Source organism: Alligator mississippiensis, chromosome 7 (genome assembly GCF_030867095.1).
Source record: "Alligator mississippiensis isolate rAllMis1 chromosome 7, rAllMis1, whole genome shotgun sequence".
Lineage (NCBI taxonomy): Eukaryota > Metazoa > Chordata > Crocodylia > Alligatoridae > Alligator > Alligator mississippiensis.
Window position 1 is genome coordinate 28,489,588 of NC_081830.1, and position 7,844 is coordinate 28,497,431.

Genomic DNA, 7,844 nt, shown 5'->3' on the forward strand with positions numbered 1-7,844 from the left:
TTCCTAACTGTATCAGGTTCACTCATAGTAAGAGGTCCACTTGTGGCAAGAGCCCAGAACACACTACTTGAATGTTTACAATGTTTAAAAAAGTTGTGTTTTTTGTTTGACAACCAAATTAACAAATTGTCCCTTGCATTATTAGGTGTTGACAGTAGTGCCCTTCTCTCAGCCTGTATCCCCACGCTGGAAGTAATTAGGCATGGTGTTTCTTTCAACAATGCTCTGATGGCTGTGGTGTTCAGGAGGCTAAGTGTCAGAGACATAACTGGGATGTAGGTGGTCAGGATTAGGGGGTCCCCATCCAGGGGATCATGACTGAGAAAGTTTGGGGAAGCTGTCACTGTAACTGCATCTCATCCCTCCTCCCTCCTGCTGCTGATTCTGGTGAGGAGGGAAAGAAAGAGCAATTATGGAGCACCCTTTTGGCGCCTGGATAGGTTACCCGTTGTACCACTCTAGTCATGTCACTGCTCTGGTGCTACCATGTCTTCCATCTGTGCTCTAGGCCTACCATGTTTCAGCAAGCAACTAAGTAAGCTCTTGATGGCAAAGCAGAGGGCAGATCCAGTCTTGCCCCTACTAGGCTACAGCAATAACTGTGCAAGCTGCTGCTTTTTCCTCTGCCATTCTAGCCAATTATACAGCCTGCCTTTGTATCCATTGGGATACATGATGCATTTTGATTAGAGCAAACACCTGCTGACACATCCAGGAGAAAATGAACAGGTTGGCAAATGGTGTTGTACTCAAGTGGCATATTGAAGTGGCATATTGAAGTGGTTTCCACACAGGGTGGAAAGCCATTTGTTCCCTTTCTCCGGCTCTAAGTCTGGCCAGGCAAGCAACCATGCAATAGGAATAATTGGATAGATCTTTTGTTCTTTACATTTCCAAGTCCTCATGTACAAAAGTCACAAGCTAGCAGGGAACCCAAACATAAGTGGTACACCCACCATGGGCTTGACTTTGGGGATTTAACCTTCTTGGCCACTTTCCAATTTTCACACGCTGTCTTGCATCAAACCACTTTGGCCTTGTGTGCTTACTAATGTCCATTAGATATTTTGTCCCAGATTGTATATTTCATGGGTTAGCATTTTCACTTCTTTCCATCTAGAAGGGCCTTTTAGCAGGCTCATGGGCACAAGGGCAGCCATGATGCCACTTGGTGTGGTTCCTGCCTGATTCTGACTATATTAATCACCCTCCCTCAATTACTTTCCCACCATACCTTGTTCTTGTCAAAAGTTGAGTAAGAGAGGCTGCCCATAGGCCTTAATCTTAATAATTCCCACACTAGGTCTCTGCTGGATGCCTTGGTCCCTCATTCAGCTCCACTTCTCTGAGCTCTCACACTGCCTGGTCCCATATTCAGCTTCCTCTAGGCTTCCAGACCCTTGTTACCACATATATCCTGTTCTCTCTGGGCTCCTGGACCCCCTGTCCTATGTGCATCTCACCCTCTCTGGGCTCCTGGATACCCTGTTCTGCCTTTCCTCCCTGCTCTAGACCAGTGGACCCACTATTCTGGCTCAAACCCACTCAGCCTCCCTGATTCCTGTACACCCCACTGGACCCCATTCTCAACCTGTGGGCACCTGCACTCCCTGCTGGTCTCCACTTTCTCTGGGCTCCTGGGTTACTGGTTCTCTAAGGCAAGGGTTGTGAACCAGGGTTATGTGTACCTCTGGGAGTACCTGAGAAAGCCTTAGCGGAGAAGCATGGGTGGGAGGGGACGGAGCACATACATGCACCATCTCGTGCTACCGCAAAGGCATCACCCACCCAACCAGATGTGGAGGGCAGGGGAAGCTCACACACGGTGGCTGCTGCTGTTCCATGTGTGGCTGCACGCCATCCTCCCCCCACCTCTGCTCCGCATCCAGCCACCATGGTATACTACTCTGCACCTGGCCTCCAAGGGTACACTGCTCCACGAAGGTTAAAAACTAGGGCTGTGCAAAACTTCAGTCACTGATATGATTGGCAGGGGATTCAGCTGAATCTCCAAATCAAATCAGGAGACCCATTAACCTCTCTGAATCCAATCAGAAGACTCCAATTTGATTGAGAGATATTCTGAGAGATTTGACAATACAGTCATAGATACAGCTTTATAAGTTTTTTCTACATACGTTGAGGTACCAGGAGTGGCTCATAAACGCTAAGATGGTGGGGCAGATGGAGTGTCCCACGGAAGCACGGGGGGCTCCCCCGCATGCTCAGCGGCAGACCCGGAAGTGGACCAGAAGTACTTCCAGTCAACTTCTGGGTCCACCTCTGAGTGTGTGGGGGAACACTCCATGCTTCCATGGGATGAATCATTGCAGATTTCATGAGCTGTGACTGCTACTTCAAGGTACATAGAAAAAACATATCAACTGTCTATGGCTGAATCACTGATTCTCTGAATCACAATCGAATCTTCAGGTTCAGATTTGGCTGAATCAAATTGGGATAGTGATCTGAATCAGCAAATGCAATCACTGTCCCCCAAATTGGGTTGAATCTGAATCCAAATTGAATACTGCCCGCTTCGCACATGCCTATTGAAAACCCCAGCTTTAAGAGGACCTTGAGCCTGCCCCATCCGGACTCAAGATTAAGCCACCAGTACAACTTAATAAAACAGTTAGGCTCCCTGGCAGGCCCCAATCCCTGTCCAGGTCTAACATAAAATAAAGGCCACCTACATGTAAAAATGCACCTCTTTTTATTGCAGGACCTTTCTCTTGTTATCTGGGCTGCAGTATTGCTTGCTCTGTGCCACGATCACTTCATGAGCCCAGATGTTGTGCTGCTTAGAGTTCCTCTCCACAGGATTCTCAGGACAAGGCCTAACCTTGCCCCCCCCCCCCAGCACAGTAACTCCTAAGGGCACCTAAGTGAGTTCCTATTCCGCAGTTTGAGCCCTTGAAAAATAATGCATTGGAAAGTGAGGTCATCTTTGCCCCTTTCTGTGATTTTTGTCTTTATGGTAAGATGGAGATGTGTTACAGAAATGGAATTGTACCTGTGCAATTAGTGGAATAAGAATTCACCCTTTATTTCTGGATATCGCTACAAGGTTCTGTTATGGCCATCATGGGCTTCTGAAGGTGGACACTAGCAGCTTGCATCATACCTAGCTGAGCCACAGCTGGGAACCAGATGGGGAGCCTGTGGCCTGGGGATTTAGTCTAAAAATGGTAGGGGCACATGCTTTCACCTAAGTAAGAAACAAGGCCTGTTGCCTGAACCTAGGGCCAGGGCTGAATTAATACATAGGCAAACCGAGCACATGTCTAGGGCTCTGTGCTGTGGGGGGGCCCAGTCCTTCCCTCTGTGGCAGCAGCACAAATGGCCCTGTCTGCCACCTTTCCCTTCCCTTTCCCCACTGGCGTTGCTGTCTTTGTAGCTGCTTCATAGGAGCACCTCTGAGCCCCGTTCCACATGGGTGGCAGTGGCAGAGTTGGGAGATGAGTCTTGATTAACCCCAGGCCCACGAGTTTGTTTGCCTAGGGTCCACTAAGGGTATACTAAGACATTAGTATACCCTCATACAATCAGTATCTAAAGTGAATACTAGCCTCTTTGCACAGGCCTAGTCAGCAATGCACGTGAAAATATTTCTTTCATCTTAAACCCAGTATTCTGTCAGAAAAATTGCTGGAATTGCTCAAAACAAAGTATCTAGGCATACTGCACATTTCCCTGTGAAAGTAGGAAAGGAAAGGAGGAAGATGAGCTTAAATGGGCCAGTCTTTATCGAGAACCCAGTCCTTTCACTTCTGCTTCCACAAGGTTCCTGTTTTCGGAGGCACCAAAGGAGTTTGGGGCACATTTTTCAAAACACTTAAGTACCACAAGATACAGGCAGGCACCCAGGCAGGTTTTCAAAATCATGGTGGATCCAACCTCCACTGATTTCATTCGTATCTGAATCTAAAGATTCGATGCCGATTCAGAGAATCAGCAATTTGGACACAGACATAGCTTTAAATGTTTTTTTCTACATACCTCGGGGTACCAGTGTGGCCTGTGAATGCTACAATGCCAGGGTGGATGGAGCATCCCACAGCAGTGCCGGGGCGGGGGCAGGGTTCTCCATGTGCTTGGCAGCAAACCCAGAAGTGGACCAGAAGTAGTTCTGGTCCACTTCCAGCTCTGCTAGGGACGTGCTGGGCTGCCCTTTTCCCTGGCACCCTCGGCTCAGCAATTGGCCATGGAGACACCCCGGGTGCCCCCCGCCCCCAATCCCAGGAGGCACCATTTGCCAAGCTGGGAGGGCGCATTGGGGGGCCCCACACACTCACCAGCAGACCCAAAAGTGGACCAGAAATGCTTCTGTTCCACTTCTGGGTCTGCTGCCAAAAGCGCTGGGGAGGCCTCTGCACTCCTGTCGAATTCTCCACGTGCCCCAGTACCACAGCATTCATGGGCTCCCTGCTACCTAGAGGTATGTAGAAACATTTAAAGTTGTCTCTATGTACAAATTGCCAAATCTTTCCAAATCAATTCAGAGAGATTAAAGGGTCATCTGATTTGATTCAGATTTGGAGATTCAGCGACCAAATCAGACCAAATCTCCACCAAATTGAATCACAGACCGAAGTTCCACACAGCCCTAGTAATTAAAAGCTATAGGTAAGGTCACTGGTTAACAGTGGTACCTGCAACATGCTTGGTAGGATGCCATCAGGTGAATCTGCAAGCTCGTCTTCCTGAGTATTTTTTAAGTACTGGTTCCTCCTGGCATCCATAGGCAGAAATATGGTCTAGTCAATAACAAGTTATTGGGTTTGAAACACAGAAATAGCAACACAGCATCCCTGAGGTGCAGCCTCTCCATTTAAGACTCAGATACAAGTTGCGCTTCAAATACACAAACACTTTACACCATATCAGTCTTCAGAGAGATGAAGCATCAAGATCTGTACTCGCAGGGGCTGCTGCAATTCATACATCCTGCACGCAATACAGCTCACACCCAAATAATTTAACGTCTCTAGACCCAGCAATATGCATTGAACAGTACTGTTCTTTCTGCCTCATGTAGCCACAGATATCACAAAAGCCACTAGCAGTAAATTAAATCCAAATCAATTCCAATTAATAATAATACACACAATGTTAAAAATATGGGGAAATAACCAGTAGAAGCAGACAGCGGAAGAAGGCATAGTTTGCCTATCTACAGAAGTCTTCAATCCATAATGGCTGCCCTTCTGGTAGACACAGCTTACTCACAAGTTACTCAAGTAAAAGCAACAAGAAGAGGGTTCATGGTCTGTGCAATATTGCTTACACTTGGACAGTGATTCTCAGCCTGGGTGGCATGGCACCCTGGGTTACCTTGAGATTTTTTCAAGGGTGCCATGTAGTATTAGCACTATTAGGTGTGCAAATATGAGAGATAAACCTACATAAACCTAGATTCCCACATAGATAAACCCAACAGGCAGGGCATATGCCTTCCCCTTCTCCCTCTCCTCTCCTTGAAGGGATATAGTTTCATAGTTTAACATTACCTAGGGTCAGGAGGGACCTGAACAGATCATCTAGCCCGACCCCCTGCCACAGGCAGGAATGAATGCTGGGTTCACAAGACCCCAGACAGGTGATCATCCAACCTCCTCTTGAATTTGCCCAAGGTAGGGGTGAGGACCACTTCCCTGGGAAGTTGGTTCCAGATTTTGGCCACCCTAACTGTAAAATATTGCCTTCTGATCTCTAACCAAAACCTATTCTCCATCAGCTTATGACCATTGTTCCTTGTCACCCCAGGTAGTGCTGGGGAGAAAAGAGCTCTGCCTATTTGCTGTTGATCCCCCTTGATGAGCTTGTAGGCAGCCACCAGGTCCCCCCTCAGCCTCCTCTTGCTGAGGCTGAACAGGTTCAGGTCCCTCAGTCTCTACTCGTAGGGCCTGTCCTGCTGCCCTCTCACCAAGTGGGTGGCCCTCCTCTGAACCCTCACCAGGCTGGCCACATCCCTTTTGAAGTGCAGCACCCAGTACTGGACACAGTACTCCAACTGTGGCCTGACCAAAGTCGCATAGAGGGGAAGTATCACCTCTCTGGACCGGCTTGAGATGTACCTTTGGATGCATGACAAGGTAGGGCTGGCCTTGCTGGCTGTGGTCCGGCATTGGCAGCTCATGTTCATCTTGGAGTCAATAATGACTCCAAGATCCCTTTCCGCCTCTGTGCTTTCAAGAAGGGAACTCCCCAGCCTGTATGCATGCTGTGGATTCCTTCTCCCAAGGTGCAGCACCCTGCATTTCTCTACGTTGAACCCCATCCTATTCTCGTCTGCCCACTTTTGTAGTCTGCCTAAATCTAGTTGCAGCCTCTCTCTCCCTTCAAGTGTGTTCACCTTGCCCCACATCTTAGTGTCATCAGCAAACTTGGATAGCGTGCTTTCCACCCCCTCATCCAAGTTGCTGATGAGGATGTTAAACAGTGCGGGCCTGAGGACCGAGCCCTGGGGTACCCCACTACTCACATCTCGCCAGGTTGAGTACAACCCATCCACCACTACTCTCTGGGCGCGCCCCATCAGCCAATTTTTTACCCATCCAACTGTGCAGGCATCAATGTCGCAGTCACTTAATTTATTAATGAGGATGGGGTGAGAAACAGTGTCAAAGGCCTTCTTAAAGTCTAGAAAGACTATGTCCACAGTGACACCATCATCCAAGGATTTAGCTACTTGGTCATAAAAGGCAATCAAGGTTTGTCAGGCAGGACCTGCCTTTGGTGAACCCATGCTGATTGCCCCTGAGCATGATCTCCCCTGCAGGTCCCCCACAGATGTGCTCCTTGATGATCCTCTCCAAGAGCTTCCTGAGCACCGAGATGAGGCTTACAGGCCTATAATTACTTGAGTCCTCCTTACTCCCCTTCTTAAAAATAGGGACTACATTAGCCAGTTTCCAATCCCCCGGCATCTGGCCAGATGACCACAAATGCTCATACAGCCGGGCCAAGGGCTCCGCGATGACCCCTGCCAGCTCCCTCAACACCCTTGGGTGGAGGGCATCTGGACCTGCAGATTTTAAAATGTCTAGCCCTTCCAGAAGATCCCTAACTACATCTACACTGACTGAAGCCTTGATAGAGCTATCCCCAAGATTGTCCCTACCTCTGGTAGGTGGGATATCCCGGTCCCTGTTCAAGAAAACAGAGGCAAAGAAACTGTTAAAAATATCAGCTTTCTTGTCTGGCGTGGCCACCAGATTACCGTTTGTGTCTTGCAGGGGCTCTACATTGCCTGGTGCCCTCTTCTTGCTCCCAATGTACTTGAAAAAGGACTTTTTGTTGTCCTTAATCCTGGACGCTAGCCTGAGCTCCATCTCTGCCTTGGCCTTCCTAATAGGCCTCCTACACTCCCGGGCCAAGGAGGAATATTTCTCCTTGGTGATAGTTCCTCCCTTCCACTAGTTGTACGCCTCTCTTTTAGTCCTCAGGCATTGCTGAATGCCCTTGCTGAGCCAAGGGGGTTTCTGAGCACTCTTACCCCCCTTGCTTCTCTTGGGGACTGTTATCCTTTGGGCCTGGAGGATCGCCCCTTTAAGGTATGACCATCCCTCATGGACTCCCATCTCCTCTACCTTCTGGGCCCTTAGTGCCTCCCCCACTCCTAAGCTCATTGAAGTTAGCCCTTCTGAAGTCAACGGCTTTAGCCTTCATGTGAGCCCTAGACGCCCTGCACTGGATAGTGAAATCCAGCAGGTGATGATCGCTATTGCCCAGGTGGTCAAGGACCTGCAGTTCCCTCACCAGGTCATCCCTGGTGGCCAGGACCAGGTCCAGCAAGGCATTACCCCTAGTGGGGCTGTGCACTTCCTGGATAAGGTGAA